General features: G+C 38.4%; 1 long non-coding RNA gene across 2 annotated transcripts in view; it reads right to left on the bottom strand.

Moving 5' to 3' along the window:
- LOC129405544 (uncharacterized) overlaps positions 1–18,630 on the bottom strand; it is a 46,709-nt gene that overhangs the window by 19,908 nt on the left and 8,171 nt on the right. The window contains exons 2-3 of one of the 2 annotated variants that reach the window (XR_008630635.1): positions 9,282–9,355; positions 3,524–3,665 (exon numbers count right to left, since the gene is read on the bottom strand). This is a non-coding gene — a long non-coding RNA (uncharacterized LOC129405544). The remainder of the gene's footprint in view (positions 1–3,523; positions 3,666–9,281; positions 9,356–18,630) is intronic. The other variant, XR_008630636.1, reaches the window with a different exon arrangement.

The raw sequence follows: 18,630 nt of genomic DNA, 5'->3' as shown, positions 1-18,630 counted from the left end.
ACTCATCCTATTTAAATTTTTACAGAAGGTAAAAGAAACAGGAATTCCCCTGAATAGTTTTTATTAGACTAATATTATTTGATATCAAAAGTTGACAGAGACTTTACCAGAAAAAAAATTCAGATGAATTTCCCTGATGAGCATAAATGCAAAGATAATCAATGAAATTCTAGTGAATTAAATACAACAATACATTATGTAACCATTACCAAGTGGGATTTATCTGAGGGATGCAATGATGATTCAATATATGCAAATCAACTACCACAATACACCATGTTAATGAAAGGAAAGAAAAAAACTACATTATCTCTATAATTGCAAAGAAAGCGAGATTCAGCATTCATTCATGAAGAAACAAAATGTGGAGTAAAGGAACTTATCTCTATATCATAGGGTCATATACATAAACCCCATAGATAACATCAACCTTAATGGGGCTAAACTGAAAGACTTTCCTCTAAGAATGAGCACAAGACAAGGATGTCTGCTATCACTGCTATTATTCAAGATAGTGATGGAAGTCTAGTCACTGCAATTAGATCACTGTCACTGTCACTGTCATCCCATTGCTCATCAATTTGCTCAAACAGGCACCAGTAATGTCTCCATTTTGAGACTTGTTACTGTTTTTGGCATATTGAATACGCCACAGGTAGCTTGCCAGGCTCTGCCATATGTGTGAGATACTCTCGGTAGCTTGCCGGGCTCTCCAAGAGGGGCTGAGGAATTGAACTCGGGTTGGCCGCATGCAAGGCAAAAATGCCCTGCCGCTGTGCTATCGCTCCAGCCCACTGCAATTAGATAAGAAAGAGAACTTATAAGAGAACTCATATCAATTTTTAAATTAAAAATTTAAATCAATAAGTCAACTATCATTATTTGTAGATGACATCGGATTGTACATAGAAAACCCTAACACTCAGTAAAAAACCCCCACAATTTATTTTTTTCTTAGTATATCAAGTGGTTTTATTTATTTATTTTTATTTTTATTAGTTTATTTTTAATTAGAGAGTCATCGTGAGGGTACAGTTACAGATCCATACATCTTTGTGCTCATGCTTCCCCCATACAAAGTTCAATAACCCATTCCTTCACCAGTGCCCATTCTCCACCACCAGTAAACCCAACATCCCTCCCCCCCTCCCCAGTCCCGTCTCCCCCCACCCCACCCTGCCACTATGGCAGGGAATTCCCTTTTGTTCTCTCTCTCTCTGATTAGGTGTTGTGGTTTGCAATAAAGGTGTTGAGTGGCCATTGTGTTCAGTCTCTAGTCTATATTCCGCCCGCCTCACCCTTCCCCCACATGACCTCCAACCACATTTTATTTGGTGTTCCCTTCTCTGAGTTACCCAGAATGAGAGACCAGCCTCCAAGCCATGGAAACAATCTCCTGGTACTTATTTCTACTATTCTTGGGCGTTAGTCTTATAGTCTATTATTCTATATTCCACAGATGAGTGCAATCTTTCTATGTCTGTCTCTCTCTTTCTGACTCATTTCACTTAGCATGATACTTTCCATGTTGATCCACTTATATACAAACATCATGACCTCATTTTTTCTAACAGCTGCATAGTATTCCATTGTATAGATGTACCAGAGTTTCTTCAACCAGTCATCTGTTCTAGGGCACTCGAAACCCCCACAATTTAGAAGGAGCAAATCTATATAATCAAATAGCAGGCTACAAAGTCAATGCACAGAAATATCTTGCATTCTTATATATAAACAATAATATAGAAGAGAAACAAAGGTGATCTCATTTATAATCATGTCAAAAACCTCAAATGCTTAGGAATAAACTTAACAAAGGAGAAAAAGACTTGTCTAATGACAATTATAAATCAGTTCTGAAAGAAACTTTTAAAATGTGAGGAAATGAAAATATATACCTGGTTCATAGCTTGGAAGAATCAACACTGTTAAAATGATCACTTTATCCAAAGTAATTTAGAGTGACCCCCATTAAAATTCTGATGACATTCTTTAAGAACATAGAACAAATACAGCTACAATTCATTTGAAGCCATAAAAGTCCCAGAATAGCCAAAGAAATCCTGATAAAAAATTATGGAAGGCATCGCATTCCTAGACTTTACTACAAAGATATAATGATAAAAACTGTAAGGTACCGGGACAAAACCAGAGTTCTCAGATCAACTGAATAGAATTGAGAATCAGTAGCAACTCTTAGCTATATGACAGTTAATTTATGACAAAGAGGCTAGGGGTATGAGATGGAGCAAGGAGAACCTTTCAACAAATGGTGTGACATGCAAATAAACTGCTTAAAAAAAAAAAGAAAAGAAAAGAAATTAGACTCCTAGCTCATACCACCCATATAGGTCAGTTCAAAATGAATTAAAGACTTTGATACCAAGCCTATCTCTATAAAATACATCAGGCAAAACAGCAGAAGCTTTCAAAAATCAACCTCAGAAGAGCCTTCAGTAATATGACCTTATGGGCAAAGAAAACAAAAGCAAAAATAACATAACTATAATGTTTCTGCACTGTGAAATAAATGAATAAAAACAAAGAAATGTTGTCCCCTGGCCCCAGAAAAAAAAAACAAATAAATGTTAAATAATGAAAGGACAATGTACTGGACCTGAGTATAGTGGGTAGGGTGCTTGCCTTGCATGTGGTGAACCTGGGGCTATAATCCAGCCAGCCTGCAGGATTGATGCAGGGGGATTTAAGTGCTTGCATGAGCTCTAGCCCTTGAGCTACCTCCCCTAACGGCCCATTCCAGTGGCACTCACTTGCTTCAAATGCTTTGTCACATGCTGTACTTTCCCCCTGAATGCTTTCTTCTTTTTCCTTCCCATTCACCAAATTAATGTTCACTTGCACACGGCCTACCTGGGTTCGATTCCTCCGTCCCTCTGAGAGAGCCAGGCAAGCTGCCGAGAGTATCCCGCCTGCACGGCAGAGCCTGGCAAGCTACCCGTGGCATATTTGATATGCCAAAAACACCAAGTCTCACAGTGGAGATGTTACTGGTGCCTGCTCGAGCAAATTGATGAGTAACGGGACGACAGTGCTACAGTGCTATCTTCTAGAGCTTACTTTAAAACTTGTTTTTCCCAGGGTATACTTTGCATATATGTATGAGGCCCCAGGTTTAATCCCTGGCATCTCTAGAACTTGTTTTAATTTCTACTCCTGATTTAAAATTAGTAAATAAAACATTTCAATCCTTCTTCACTTGGGGGGCTGGAATGATAGTTACAGTGGGTAGGGGGCTTGCTTTGCTTGAGCTGGACCTGGTTCAACTCTTCCCTAACTCTTCTGACCAGATAAAGTTTTGTTATTTTTGATTATTTGTGCTCCTGCTGGTCTGATTATTTAATTAATTTCCCCATCCAAAAAAATCTCCAGGGAAGGATCTGAATTTATTTTTTGCTTATCATTGCAGTCCCGATGACCCTATTTAATATTTGGTACCCAGTAGGAATTTGAGAGGGGGTCTTGGTTTTGGGGTTATACTTAGTGGTGTTCAGGGACTACTCACAGGTCAGTGTGTGGGGTCACTCCCTGGGTATCTCAGTCGATCACGTGGTCGCAGGGATTGCACCTGAGCCTCTCACAGGCAAAGCATGTGCACAAGCCCTTTGTGCTACCTCCCTGCCTCTCAGCAGGTGGTTGACAAATATCTGTCAGAGGAATAAACAAAAAGAAAGGATTGATAGAAGCCCCCAAGATATTCACTTTTTGTTTGGCAGAGGTAATACATTTGTTTCATGACATCTCATTCTCTACACCACTGATATACCAGGAGTAGCATGTAAAGTAGAAGACAGCCAATCTCATTTAAGATTGAGACAACCAATTCTTCATTTAAGAAAATATTAACATACAAGGCTTAACCTGTAACAACATATTAGCAATTTCTTATACAAGGACTTAATTGCTCCAGGCTGAGATACAACAACCTTTAAAAAAATTTATTATTATTTTTTTATTAATGAATCACCGTGAAGGTACAGTTACAGATTTATATATTTTCGTGCTTGTGTTTCAGTCATATAATGCTCAAGTACCCATCCCTCCACCAGTGCCCATTCTCCTCCACTGATGACCCCACTATCCCTCCCACCCCCCATCCTATCCCCCCCACCCCACCCCGACTCTGTGGCAGGGCATTCCCTTTTGTTTTCTCTCTCTCCTTTTGGGTATTGTGGTTTGCAAGGGAGGTATTGGGTGGCCATCGTGTTCAATCTATAGTCTACTTTCAGCACACCTCTCCCATCCCGAGCGGGTCCTCCAACCACACTTTACTTGGTGTTCCCTTCTCTATCTGAGCTGCCTTTACCCCCAGCATGTGAGGCCGCCTTCCAAGCCATGGAGCAAATCTCCTGGTACTTATTTCTCCTATTCTTGGGTGCTAGTCTCCCATTCTGTTGTTTTATATTCCACAGATGAGTGCAATTCTTTTATGTCTGTCTCTCTCTTTCTGACTCATTTTCACTTCGCATGATACTTTCCATGTTGATCCACTTATATGCAAAGTTCATGACTTCATCTTTTCTGACAGCTGCAGAGTATTCCATTGTATAGATGTACCAAAGATTTTTTAGCCAGTCATCTGTTCTTGAGCACTCGGGTTTTTTCCAAATTCTGGTTATTGTAAACAGTGCTGTGATGAACATTCGAGTGCAGATGTCATTTCGACTGTACTTTTTTGCCTCTCCGGGATATATTCCCAGAAGTGGTATTGCTGGGTCAAATGGGAGCTCAATTTCTAATCTTAGGAGAAGCGACCATATTGTTTTCCAAAAGGGCCAAACCAGTCGGCATTCCCACCAGCAGTGTAGGAGGGTCCCCTTCTCCCCATATCCACGCCAACACTGGTTGCTTTTGTTCTTTTGGATGTGTGCCAGTCTCTGTGGTGTTAGGAGATACAACAATCTTCACACACTTTTTTCCAAGGAAAATTTTTTGATCATTTCTAGCAAATTATTCATAATAAGCAATACAAAATAAATTATTTAGGGCCTGCTATGGGGGCAGGCTTGGGTGGTGATTGGGAAAATTGGAAGTAATGGTGGTGGGAAGGTGTAATGGTGGTGGGAATGGTGTTGGAATATTGAATGTAATAAATCATAGTGAACTTTATAAAAATAAAATAAAATTAAAAATCTTGGACTCGCTGAAGATTATGTATCTAATAACTTAATTAGTGCAACAACTGAGGCCAGAATGCAAGGGTAAAAAGAAAGATGATTAAACTGGTGTGCATTTCTGTTTACAACCAATTTAGAGCTCTCAAAATGTTTCTTACTTATTAAAACAGCAAACAGTAAGCAAGCAAACTAAATGTAGCTGTGTTGGAAGTATCACCTCCAAGACCAGTGTTTCCCAAATAGAATTCAGAATCAGAAGTATTTTTAAAACAATAGAACAAGTAGTTTCCTGGGGGCTAAGTCTAAATCTTGCCTTTAGGCAATAATGATGGTCAAATTTTCTGTCTTTTTCTGAAGTTCTTATATATTCAATTGGAGAATAAGTTAAGATTAAAATGTTTAGTGATTTGTTTTGGGGTTGAAATCTTGTTCTAGATTTTTATAAACTTCATTTTTGCATTTTTATTTTACTCTATTAAACTCTCATTATAGTTTTACCTAATTTTTTCTATTAGGACATGTACAAGATTTTTAAATTTAAAGAAAATTTTGCTCATTTTTATATTGGGCATAATTTTGATAAATTTAAAACAGGTTTCATCTTCATTTAACCTGTCTTAAAACAGCAATGTGTAGCCTATGTGGAAATACCTGCTGATGCAAGTTTCCTTTTGATCCCTGGTAAATTCCTTAGAGAATGTAGTTTTCCCTTTGTTGGTGGAGTCTGGGGGTTGCACCGCTGGTGGTAGTGCTCTTCTTACACTGGCTATTACCAGTAAATCCTCTTACACTGATTATTACCAGTATTTCATGCTGGTAATCATACTGGTTGTGGTGTTCCCACGTTTGGTTGTCATTTTTAAAAAACTATCTTTTGCTTTGATTGGCTTTTATCATTTTTACTATTCTTTATTTTGTTTATCTATATTTTAATCTTTATATTTTCTCACTTCTGAGAGCTTTGGATTTGTTTTGTTCTTTTCCTTTAGTCATAGAGTTATATTTGTTCTTATTTTGTTATATTGTTATTATTGCTTTTTGTATTGTTGGGGATCTCATTCATGCCAGGCATACATTCTTTTTTCTTTTTTAATTTTATTTAATCACCGTGAGATAGTTATAAGCTTTCATGTTTGGGTTATAATCACACAATGATCGATCAAACACCCATCCCTCCACCAGTGCACATTCCCCACCACCAATATCCCGGGTATATCCCTCCTTTCCCACCCTCCCCCTGCCTCTATGGCAGACAATATTCCCCATACTCTCTCTCTACCTTTGGGCATTATGACTTGCAACACATACACGGATTATGTTTGGTCTGTTCTCTATTTCGGCACACACCTCCCATCCCGACTGATTCCTCCAGCCATAATTTTCTTAGTGATCCCTTCTTTATTCTATCTGCCTTTTCCCCTCAACTCATGAAGCAGGCTTCCAGTTATGGGACAATCCTTCTGGCCCTTGTGTCTACTGCCCTTGGGTATCAGCCTCATATGATGTTATTCTATACTCCACAAATGAATGTAGTCCTCCTATGTCTGTCCCTCTCTTTCTGACTCATTTTACTTAGCATGATACTCTCCATGTCTATCCATTTATAAGCAAATTTCATGACTTCACCTATCCTAACAGCTGCATAGTATTCCATTGTGTTGATGTACCAAAGTTTCTTTAACCAGTCATCTGTTCGAGGGCATTGGGTTGTTTCCAGATTTTGGCTATTGTGAACAGTGCTGCAATGAACACATAGGTACAGATGTCATTTCTACTGTGCTTTTTTGCATCCTCAGCATATATTCCCAGAAGTGGTATTGTGGGGTCATATGGAAGCTCAATTTCTAGTTTTTGAAGGACGGTCTGCCAGGCATACATTCTAACACTGAACTACATCCCACGGACCCACAGAGTTAGGGCTTTATTTGTGATTTTTTTTTTGTAAGCCATTATAGATATATGACTTTCCTTTTGCTATGTTTAGATGTTCCCCCCCCTTATTTGAAAAATAAACAAACTCCCCCTCTTCAATTAATCCCCCTCCACTCTTGCTCCACCCCCCACCTTCACTTCCGCTCTGGTAACCTCAGTTCTCTGGTCCAGCTCCAGTGGTTTATGTTTATTTTGTTTTGTCCTTTACCTATTCTTCCTAGTCTTCCTTCTTCCCACTCCTTCATCATCTTAGAGCTTGGATTGCATGTGTGTGTATGTGTGTGTGTACGTGTATGTGTGTGTGTGTGTGTGTGTTGCCAAGGATCTCTGGGTATCATACCCATGAGGCACACATAACGTCTTGAGTTTATTTTTGTATACTTTGTGACTTAGAAGCCTTTAATATTGTGCACACTCAGTTTTAATACTGTTTGTTGAGGACACTAATAATTTCTCCATTGAATTGGTTTTATATCCTTGTAGAATAGTTATTGACCATAATCATAGGACTTTTTGGTATCTCAAGTCAATTCCATTGATCTTTATGCCATTATTATAGTCTTTATCACTATGACTTTTAAAAACAAACAAACAAACAAACAAAAAGTTTAGGCTACAACTCACACTGCTCAGGAATTATTCCTGGCTCTGTTCTCAGGACCATATGTATATAGGGTGCCCTGGATCAAACCAGCGTCAGTCATATGCTGGCAAATGCTTTTATCTCTGTACTATCTCTTCAGTTCCTTGAATAATAGCTTTTTACCCTGTGTGGAAACTGGGAAGAGTTCTGTATTTTTTTTTCCAGCCGTTCTCTGTTTTCCATGTTGGAACATTTAAATTGCCATTATCTTCAAATTCTGAGTCTTTCCTCTCTTTCTCTAGCCTGCAAACTTTACCCAGTGAACTTTTTGTTATTTTATTTCCAGTTATAAAATATTCCTTTGTATTTTTATTTCTTTGCAGAAAATTTCTGCCTTTCTATAAGCCTTTTTTTTTTTTAAGATTAAGATTGTCTTGGGCAAGAGAGATAGTACAGTTAATAAGGCCCTTGCTGTGCGTGCTGCTGATTTGGGTTTGATCCCGGGTACCACATATTGTTCCCAGAGCACTGCCAGGAGTGATCCCTGAGCACAGAACCAGGAGTAAGCCCTGTGGACTGCTGAGTGTGGCTCCCAAACAAAAGGAAAACAAAAGAAAGAAAAAATTAAGTATACATTTCAGGCAGGACTGGAGCAATAGCACAGCGGGTAGGGCGTTTGCCTTGAACGCGGCTGACCCAGATTCGATTCCTTCATCCTTCTCAGAGAGCTACCAAGAGTATCCCGCCTGCATGGCAGAACCTGGCAAGCTACCTGTGTCATATTTGATATGCCAAAATCAGTAACAAGTCTCACAATGGAGACATTACTGGTGCCCACTCGAGTAAATCGATGAACAACGGGATGACAGTTGTACAATGCTAAAGATTAAGATAATGTTTACATACATGACTCCTTATAGTTTCAACATTTTTCACTCTTCTTGGGACATTATAAAAAATTATATACTTTAAAATAATTGCTCATTGCAACATCTGGTTGTTTAACTTTTATTTTTATTGTCTTCTAAAGAATAATTCTACTTTTTTTCATTGTGAATGTTATTGAGATTCCAGGTCTTATTTAAATTCTTTGGAGTATACTGGAGGATTTTGTTAGTTTTGTTTAGCAGATGCTTGATCATATTAATTCAGAACACACTTTTTTTTTTGATGGGGGGCTATACACAGCATTGTTCCGGGCTTATTCCTGGCCCTGTGCTCAGGGATTACTCCTGGTGGGGGCTCAGGATAATATATGAGGTGTCAAGGATTGAACTTGGGTTGGCCATGTGCAAGGCAAGTGCCCTACCTGCTGTTTTATCTCTTCAGCCCCAGAATACAGTTCTTTTCTTTGGCTTTTTTGGTCACACCCGGCGATGTACAGGGGTTACTTCTGGATCATACAATCAAGAATTACTCCTGGAAGTGCTCGAGGGACCATAGGAGATGCTGGGAATCAAACCTGGGTCGGCCGCGTGCAAGGCAAATGCCCTACTCACTGTGCTATCGCTCCAGCCCCCAGAACACAGTTCTTTACCTGACTTAGTGTTTTGCTTCTTATCTTTTAAATTGAAAAGCCACTTCTCCACTGGAAAGAGTCTATAAAGAATCAGGAGTAATGATCTTCTTACCAGTTAATTCCCAAATCCACTGGAAGCAGGAGGCCAAGGGACAATCTCACCATAGTTCCTGTGCTCAGAGAGGTCTGCTGGGAGAACAGAGCATGAATGGGATGGGAGATAGGGGTGGGGTGGGAAGGGGGAGCTAGAGAAGAGCAAAAGCACGGGAAGACAGATAAACCATTAGTTTGTTGTCAGTTCAATTCTCATAGCTTTTGTAGAGTGCCACCCAGAGGCCACTGTGATACTTGGGTCATAGATAAGCATGTAATTCTGTGCTCATGACCCTTTGTATTCTGTCCTATGTGAGATTCATTGTATCCTATGTGAGATTTGTTGTGTCTATGTGTGCACATGTGTGTGAAGATTCATATGTATTCAGCTTTGGAAATGAGCATCAGAGTTTATAAGCAGCTTTATAGAATTAAAAATTTTTCTTTTCGTGGTTCTTCAAGCCCATATTCTTTCTTGAATTCATATCTCACTTGCTATCTCTATGTTTCTTTGCTTGCTTATTTCAAGGTGTGTTCTCTGTGGAACATGTGCTTTTTCCTTTCTCTCCCTTCACATCTTTCTAAATAAGTTTCAATACAAAGTTTCTTGCTTTACCAAAACACATCAACAAAATTTTTTTCCTTGAAAAAAATAGAGAAAAGAGGGGCTAGAGCAATAGCACAGCGGGTAGGGCGTTTGCCTTGCACGCGGCCGACCCGGGTTCGATTCCCAGCATCCCATATGGTCCCCTGAGCACTGCCAGGAGTAATTCCTAAGTGCATGAGCCAGGAGTAACTCCTGTGCAACGCCGGGTGTGACCCAAAAAGAAAAAAAATTAAAGAAAAGAAACATGGCATAAAAAGCAAAACCCTTCAGAAGCAATAGATTTTAAAGAACATCTAAAATATTCATATTTTTTACTTATTAGACACTGGATTTAATATAAGTATCACTGTATCACTGTCATCCCATTGCTCATCGATTTGCTCGAGCAGGTACCAGTAATGTCTCCATCGTGAGACTTGTTGTTACTGTAACACTGTAAGTATATCTAATGTATTTAGCAAAGTTAAGGATGGATTAAAATATGAAGAAAGAATAAGGGACTAAAAGGTAATCTTGCTAACATTAAAAAAGGAACAAAAGAGGGGCTGGAGCAATAGCAGAGCGGGTGGCATTTGCCTTGTACCGCGGTCAACCTGGGTTCGATTCCCAGCATCCCATATGGTCATATGGTCTCCTGAGCACCGCCAGGAGTAATTCCTGAGTGCAAAGCAAAAAAAAAAAAGGAACAAAAGAGAAATCATGAAAATGATACTAAAATACTTAAAATTTGAAATTCAGTTAGACACTACTAAAAGGTAAAAGTAGAAAAGTTTTCTGGCTTGTAATCCCAGAGATAGAACTGTGTAGAGAACATGAAAGAGAGGTTAAGAGACATGGAAAAAAACACAATATGAAAACTGAATAAATACAACTATGGATTCAGAGTAGGTGATAGAATAGAACAAAGGCAATAGAGGAGAAGGACTTTTCAGAACTGTGAAAAAAAATCTGACATTAATACATTAACACATGAAATACATTGTGTCCTAATGGAAATGAATAAAAATATATCCACCACTGGTTGTGCTTTAGTTAAGCTGCAGGAAATAAATTCAAAAAAAAGATCTTAAGAGCAGATTGGAGAAAGATCATCTATCAGCAACTGTTAGACTAACAGTTTTTTTCCCAGTCAAGATTAGAGGAAGACAGGAGATAGGAAATATTTGACAGTAATTATAATTAAAAATGTGCATATTTTATGAAGTTATCTCTAAAATAGAGGTAGGGTATCAAAAGAAATAACTAAAATACATACATATATGTAAGAATGAAATGTATTCTCATGGGCATTAAAAGTCAATAGGAAAGAGCTAATTTTCCAATAAGTAACATGAGAATAATTAGAAAACTATTTTTCTTCTTTTGGGGGGAGGAATTAGGGCCACAGCTGGCAGTGCTCAGGAATTATTCCTGGTGGGCTTGGGGAACCATTTAGGATGCTGGGAACGGAACCCAGGTCAGTCACAGGCAAGACAAGCTATTATTTTCTCTGAACCCTAGACATCTATTTTTGAAAGTAAAATTTATATGAGACCTTGACTTCATCCCATGCAGAAAAGTAGTCTAAGTGGTTTAGTAACCAAAATGTTAGGAAAGGTTAAAAATTTTAAAAGATATACAGAAAACATATTTTGACCTCAAAGTAGAAAAGAATTATTGTGTAAAAATCATGAGGAATAGAAGAAGCTAATAAAGGTTAAGCTTTTTGTTTGACTGTGCTGGAATTGAACTCAGAGCTTCACACATGCATGGCATGTACTCTACCACTGGGATACATAAAGGAAAAGATGAATAATTTTTATTATAGTGAAATTTAAACCTCTGTATAAATTAATTACTGTATCACTGTATCACTGTCATCCCGTTGCTCATCAATTTGCTCAAGCGGGCACCAGTAATGTCTTCATTGTGGGACTTGTTGTTACTGTTTTAGACATATTGAATATGCCACAGGGAGCTTGCCAGGCTCTGCCTTGCAGGCGAGATACTCTTGGTAGCTTGCCGAGGTCTTCGAGAGGGGCTGAGGAATCAAACCCAGGTCGGCCGCCTGCAAGGCAAACGCCCTACCTGCTGTGCTATCACTCCAGCCCATTACTGATTACAGAAAATAAATTTCCCTCAGTACCAGAGATAGCACAGGAATTAAGATGTTCGCCTTACATGTCCAAAAGGGATCTTTCCTGAGCACAAAGCCAGAAACTGCCCCTGAGATTTCCAGGTGTGACCCAGTTCCTGCCCCCAACACACACACAAGGAAAAATTGTCATTGAAAGGCCAAAAGATAGGGAGAAGATGCTCTCTCTCCCTCTCTCTCTAACACACACACACACACACACACACACACACACACACACACATGCTTAAAGACAATAGACCCATTAGAAAGTTTTGGGACAAATAAATGGGTAGAGATTTAAACAGAATAGGAAAGTCAGCTTATCTATCAGCATATAAAGAAGGTCCTCAGACTTTCCTTTAACATAGTAATACTTGATACAAGTAGCACACAGTCTCACAGATGGTATTTAAATAACTAATATCCTAATGAATAAGAAGAATAAGCTCAAATATCAAGCCTTAACTCTGGGAACAGAGACAGAGGAAACGATTTCAATAGTAACTGTAAAATGTTATTACTTTATCTGTAAGAGATATTTGCAGCTTGTTAATTTATGATAAATCTAGGTACTAAGTACATAGATATTTGTATTACTGTTTTCTACATTCTTTTGTCTACTTAAAGCCTTTAGTAATATTTTGAAAACTAAGAAAAAGAAACCCCCATGTGATTACAGACAAGAGTGATCACCATGTTGATTGGAGTGCTTGACACTCTTAGGCACTCTGTCTGGAACATCTCATTTAGTGCTTATTATAATGTAAAGATATACAGTGATTTTGTCTCACAGGTGAAATAATTGATACCAAATGTCTTGTCCAAATTACTAGTTGAGTGCCAGTTAATCAAGATCAGGGTAATTCCCACTGTGAAAAAAAAGTAGGAAAACTTTTGCTCTACACAAGACGTCATATAAGAAGGAGCCAGCATACCATAGGTCCTAGAGCACTGCCAAGGGTAATTCTTGAGTGCAGAGCCAGGAGTAACCCCCAGGCATTGCCAGGTATAGTCCAATAACCAGAAAAAAATGACTGACTTTCTGTCAAAGGTCCAACAATAGAGACAGGATCATTTTTTTTCCCCATAGCTTAGCATGGAGCGATGGGGAGAAATGAATAGGTGGAGCACATAGATCTTTTATTTATTTATTTTAGTGCAGTACACTGATTTGTATGCTACTATAATGGTGATTAAGTTTATCAATTGTACAAACACAGAAGTAAACTATACTGATTTGATTTGGTTTGGTTTTGCTTTTGGAGGGGGGGAGGGGGCGGGGCTTGGTGCACATCTGGCAGTCCTAAGGGCTTACCTTTGACTCTGCACTCAGGGATTACTCCTGGTGGACGGTATTGCCAGGGATCAAACCATGGTCTGCCGAGTGCAAGGCAAGCCTACACCCACTGTACTATAGTTTCGGCCCCCATTTTTTGGTTTATGCAAGATTAAATTGGCTAGAGAGATAGTACAGAGGTTAAAGCATTTGCCATGCATTGACTGTGGCCACGACAGTTGTTCAAGTTCCTGTGTCACATATAGTTTCTCAGTACCAAGTGTGGCCCCTGAGTCATATCTTATAGCACTGTAGCACTGTCCACTGTCGTCCCCTTGTTCAACGATTTGCTCGAGTGGGCACCAGTAACGTCTCCATGGAGAGACTTGTTGTTACTGTTTTTGGCATATCAAATACACCACGGGTAGCTTGCCAGACTCTTCCGTGCAGGCGGAGTACTCTCGGTAGCTTGCCGGGCTCTCCAAGTGGGATGGAGGAATTGAACCAGGGTCGACTGCGTGCGAGTCAAATGCCCTACCCACTGTGCTATCACTCCAGCCCTGTAAATCATATACACAAAAAATATGAAGTGAATTGTAGATGGGATAGCTGTTTTAATTTAAAAGAAAATACTAGAAAATTTTAGGGAAAATACTTTGGGAGAGATCTTTCTAAACAATGTAGAAAATATAGAAATTCAAAGAGGTGATGGTAGTTATATGTATTTTTTCAGTACTGGGGGTAAAACCCAGGACCTCACATATGTAAGGCAGTACTTTACCACTGAGCTGATATGTCTTGACGATTGATATCATTAATTATATAAAAATGAAATATGGCAAAATGATCAATAAATAGGAATAACACAAAAGATAGTCTGGGCCATGATTTATCACATGTAATAGAAAATTATTTTATATACAATATTGTGTGGCAATCATGTCAGAATTATCTACTGCTCTACATAATTGATTTTTTTGTACTAACTCATTTAATATCCAAAAAAATCCCACAAAATATTCAGAAGTCATCAGATCTTCACATGATAGTATCCAAAGCATGAAGAAACAATGCCCTATTGTGAACTCTCTTTAATAGCGTGAACCCTTTCCCAGAGCCCTTCTGGCAATGGATGGGATGGTATCATATGCTCATGCCTAAACCAACGATTGCCAAACAAAAATGTATTCTTATCTGGTAATTTCTCATTTCCATAACCTCTAAGCACTGCTGAGTTCTTGAATCCAGTATATGAATCATGTTTCTCTTTTACTCTATAGTTGGTTTCATCTAGTCCAATGGATTTAGATACCTTTTTAAAACTTTGGCTTATTTATTTACACATAGGAAATTCTTATTTCCACACAGAATTTCTCTTACATGTATTCCTGATTTGGATGTTAACAGTAATTTCAAATCTAGTATGCCCCAAACCAAGCTCTTTACATATCTTTTATCCAACAAATCTGTTCTTTGTAGTCTTCCATATCTCATAAAATGGACATTATGTTTTTGAGTTGCTTAGCTAATATTTTTTCATTAATGCCATAGCCAATCCTGATAACTGTTCTTTCACAATTTAGCCTGACCTCTTTATTCTACTTTCATAATAATCACTTGATTCCAGATCATCATATTTTGATTTCAGAGCAATATCTCTCTCACTTGGGATTATTGCAATGGATTTATAGCCACCTCCTTTTTTTTTTGCTTATATTCTAAATTCATGGTTATTAGATTCACCTTTTCAAAAAAAATTCAGATCATGTAATTTCTCTGCAATTAGTTTTCTGTTGATTTCTCATCTCATTTTACCCTACCACTCTCATTGTTCATAGAAAATTTATTCATTTTATAAATATTTCTGAAGCATGTCTATGTGTCAAGAATGGTTTTAATTAATTTTGAGTTATCTCTTTTTCTTTCTCTTTACTATCTTATGTCTTGCATGGTTTTTATCACTCTAAGTATCAGTCACATTTGAAAACAGAAAGCTCAGGGTACAGTGACAAAAGATTTTTTTCAGTTCGTTCCGCCTGTATTATCACCTCTGATGTCTAGAATACAATGGACATTGCTCATAAAATTCTGGGTTCAACCTAGAATTCTATACCTAATTAAACTGTCAACTGAATATCAAAATTTGCTTCTCATGTGTCATTTTTTGTCAAAAACATTACTAGGGAATGTGTTAAGTATAATAATAAAATGAATCAAGTAATCCTAGAAAAATTAATACATGGGATCCAACACAAATAGCATAAAGGTAGATGAGGGGGGCTGGAGTGAGCACCGTGGGTAGGGTGTTTGCCTTGCATGCGACTGACCCGGGTTCGATTCCAGCATCCCATATAGTCCCATGAGCATGACCAGGAGTAATTTCTGAGTGCTGATCCAGAAATAAAACCCTTATGCATCCCCAGGTGTGACCCCCGCCTCTAAAAAGGTAAATACTGGGAAGACTGTTATGAAAAAGCATGGAGAGCACTCAGAACTGAGTTTGAGCTGACAGATATTTCTGTTTTAGTCATGGTTCTTCAGAGAAATAGAACCAATAGAATATGCACATTGAGGAGCTTGAGTGATAGAACAGCAGGTAGATTGTTGCCTTGCACACTGCAGACCCGGGTCAATCCCCAGCGTCCCATATGGTTCCCCAAGCACCGCTAGGACTAATTCCTAAGCACAGAGCCAGGTGTCACCACTGGGCATCGCTGGGTGTGACACAAAAAGAAAAAAAATCACATTTATAGAGATTTATTATAAGGAATTTGCCTTTGTGGTTACGAGGGCTGACTAGCAGAAAATCTATCAGATAGGTCCCATCTAAATTCAGAAGAGTTGGTACATTTCTGACCCAAAGACATCTGTCTGGAGACCCAGAAAGGCTGATGTTCCAGTTCAAAACTGAAGGATGTCTGTGGGGTAGTTCTCGTACTCAGAGGGTCAGCTCTTTTGTTCTATTCAAATCTTCAACGGACTGGATCAGGCTCAACTCACATTATGGAGGACAATATGCTTGACTTAAAGGTCCACAAACTTAAAATGTCAATCTCCAAAACATCCTTACAAAATATCTCAGAATAAAGTCTGACCATCTAACTGAGCACAGTGTTCCTGTCAAATCAGTGTATAAAATGAACTATTGCAATTTCCAGGAAAACGTTAATGACACATTTGATAATTTAAAAATTGATGACAGGCAAAAATTTGTGGAAAAAACTTACAGTAGTTACATCATACGTAAATAATTACAAAAGGGGCTGAAGAAATAGCACGGTGGGTAGGGTGTTTGCCTTGCATGCGGCAGACCCGGGTTCAATTTCCAGCATCCCATATGGTCCCCTGAGCACCGTCAGGAGTAATCCTGAGTGCAAAGACAGGAGTAACCCCTGTGCATCACCAGGTGTGACCCAAAAAGCAAATTAATAATAACAATAATAATAATTACAAAGAAAATTAAAGAAAAATCTACAAAACAAACTATGCATTTACCCTACTTGGTTTAGCTATGAACAAAATTACTTTGTATGATAAGTATTGAGGTAATTTAATCAATATTTGTTACATCATTGTATTGGGAAGAGGAAGAGATGATAAGAATAAAATATATGATAAAACAAAAAGAATAAATTATGACTAAAATTAAAATTAAACAGCAGTTTACACACAACTTAAATTATATTCATATTAGTATAAAGTTGATAACTGAAAACACTTGAAAGTAATTGCTTTTGCTTCAGATTGAATGAGGGAAGGACAGGGGTCTGGTGGAAATCTAAGTTTTTTAGTAAAATTTTATTTTTTGCTCTTTGCATGCATTACTTAAGCAGATACAAAAATTTATTAGAAATGAAAAGTATGAACAAGATGACCTGGAGAAGTAATAACTCTGTAGAAGCAATTTGTAGAACAGTGGGAAATATATTAAAAAATAAGAAGTCCATAAATTTGTGAGAGTGAGTGGTGATCAACATGGCTAAAATAAAGTGGTGTCCGCCTGCAAAAGGTTAACATATTTTTTAAAAAATGAGCAGGCCCTGTAATATACTCCCAGACTGGACCAATATGGTCCTATTCCAGAAAAGGTGATTTGGTACTTTCTTTACTTATTCCTATATTCAGAAAGATTACAAAATTGCTAGTGTTTGGGGTCATAATATTAAAAAGTAAAGCAATTATGTGTCATTCTTTATCCTCCCACATTTAGTTTTGTTGGTATTAAATGTAGTTACTTGCTCTTGGAGAAAATCTTGAGGTTATTCTAAGGAGTTTTCCATTGCTGATGATTATAATGTATTCTATTTCCTGCCACCCAGGAAGTCCTTGCAATTTTCTCCATAATCATGTTCAGACAAAAATGTTTACTTATAAGAAAATAAATAAAATAAGGGACTTTTTACTGACAGAAATTTTTTTCCATAGGCACTGATGGTTAAAATATTGTTCTGAAAAAATTATTTAGGGAGTCGGAGCTTGGGCCACACCCAATTATGCTCAGGGCTTACTCCTGGTTCTGCACTCGGGGGTCACTCCTGGCGATGTTTGGGAGACCACATGGGCTACGGGTGATGGGGTTTGAAGCTGGGTTACTGTGTGCTAGGCAAGAGCCATCCCCACTGCACTATCACTCCAGTTTCTAAAAATACAGTTTTTAGAAGAGAATATGAGGGGCCAGAGAGATGGCTAAATAGACTGAGCAGGGGCTGGAGTGATAGCACAGTGGGTAGGGTGTTTGCCTTGCACACGGCCGATCCGGGTTCGAATCCCAGCATCCCATATGGTCCCCTGAGCACCGCCAGGAGTGATTCCTGAGTGCATGAGCCAGGAGTAACCCCTGTGCAACGCCGGGTGTGACCCAAAAACAAAAACAAAAAAAATAGACTGAGTACTTGCTTTGCACCTGGGAGGTGCAAGTTCAATCCTTGGCACCCCTAGTGGTCCCTAGCGACTGTATGAGAGTGAAGTTCGGCCAGAACACTAAGCTAGAAGTAGGCCCTGAGCACCACAGGGGATGCAGGACTCTTGTCCCCTCATGGCCCCCCCCCCAAAATAAAAGAAAATATAAACAAAAGACACTTGAACCTAAATTAAACTCAAAACAAAATAAAATTTTTTAGTCTTGATTTTGAAAATTGCAGTAATTATGCAGGTTTCTTCCTGTTGTATAGTGCAATAGATCTGGATTATAAAATAGAGTAATAAAAATCATTTGGCTATCTTAGCCGTCTTTTAATTAACATAACAATGGGATCAAGGATCAGAATTTTATTAGTGCAAGGTAGTTTCTTTGTTCCTTGTTTTGAAGTGTTGGGCTGTTAATATGAAATGTCATGTAGATAGTCAACTAGCAGTTTAAAAAACTTTTC

The sequence above is a fragment of the Sorex araneus genome, chromosome 6 (assembly GCF_027595985.1).
Source record: "Sorex araneus isolate mSorAra2 chromosome 6, mSorAra2.pri, whole genome shotgun sequence".
NCBI lineage: Eukaryota > Metazoa > Chordata > Mammalia > Eulipotyphla > Soricidae > Sorex > Sorex araneus.
The sequence above is the reverse complement of the archived record's forward strand: the minus strand, read 5'-3'. Positions and strand labels throughout refer to the sequence as shown.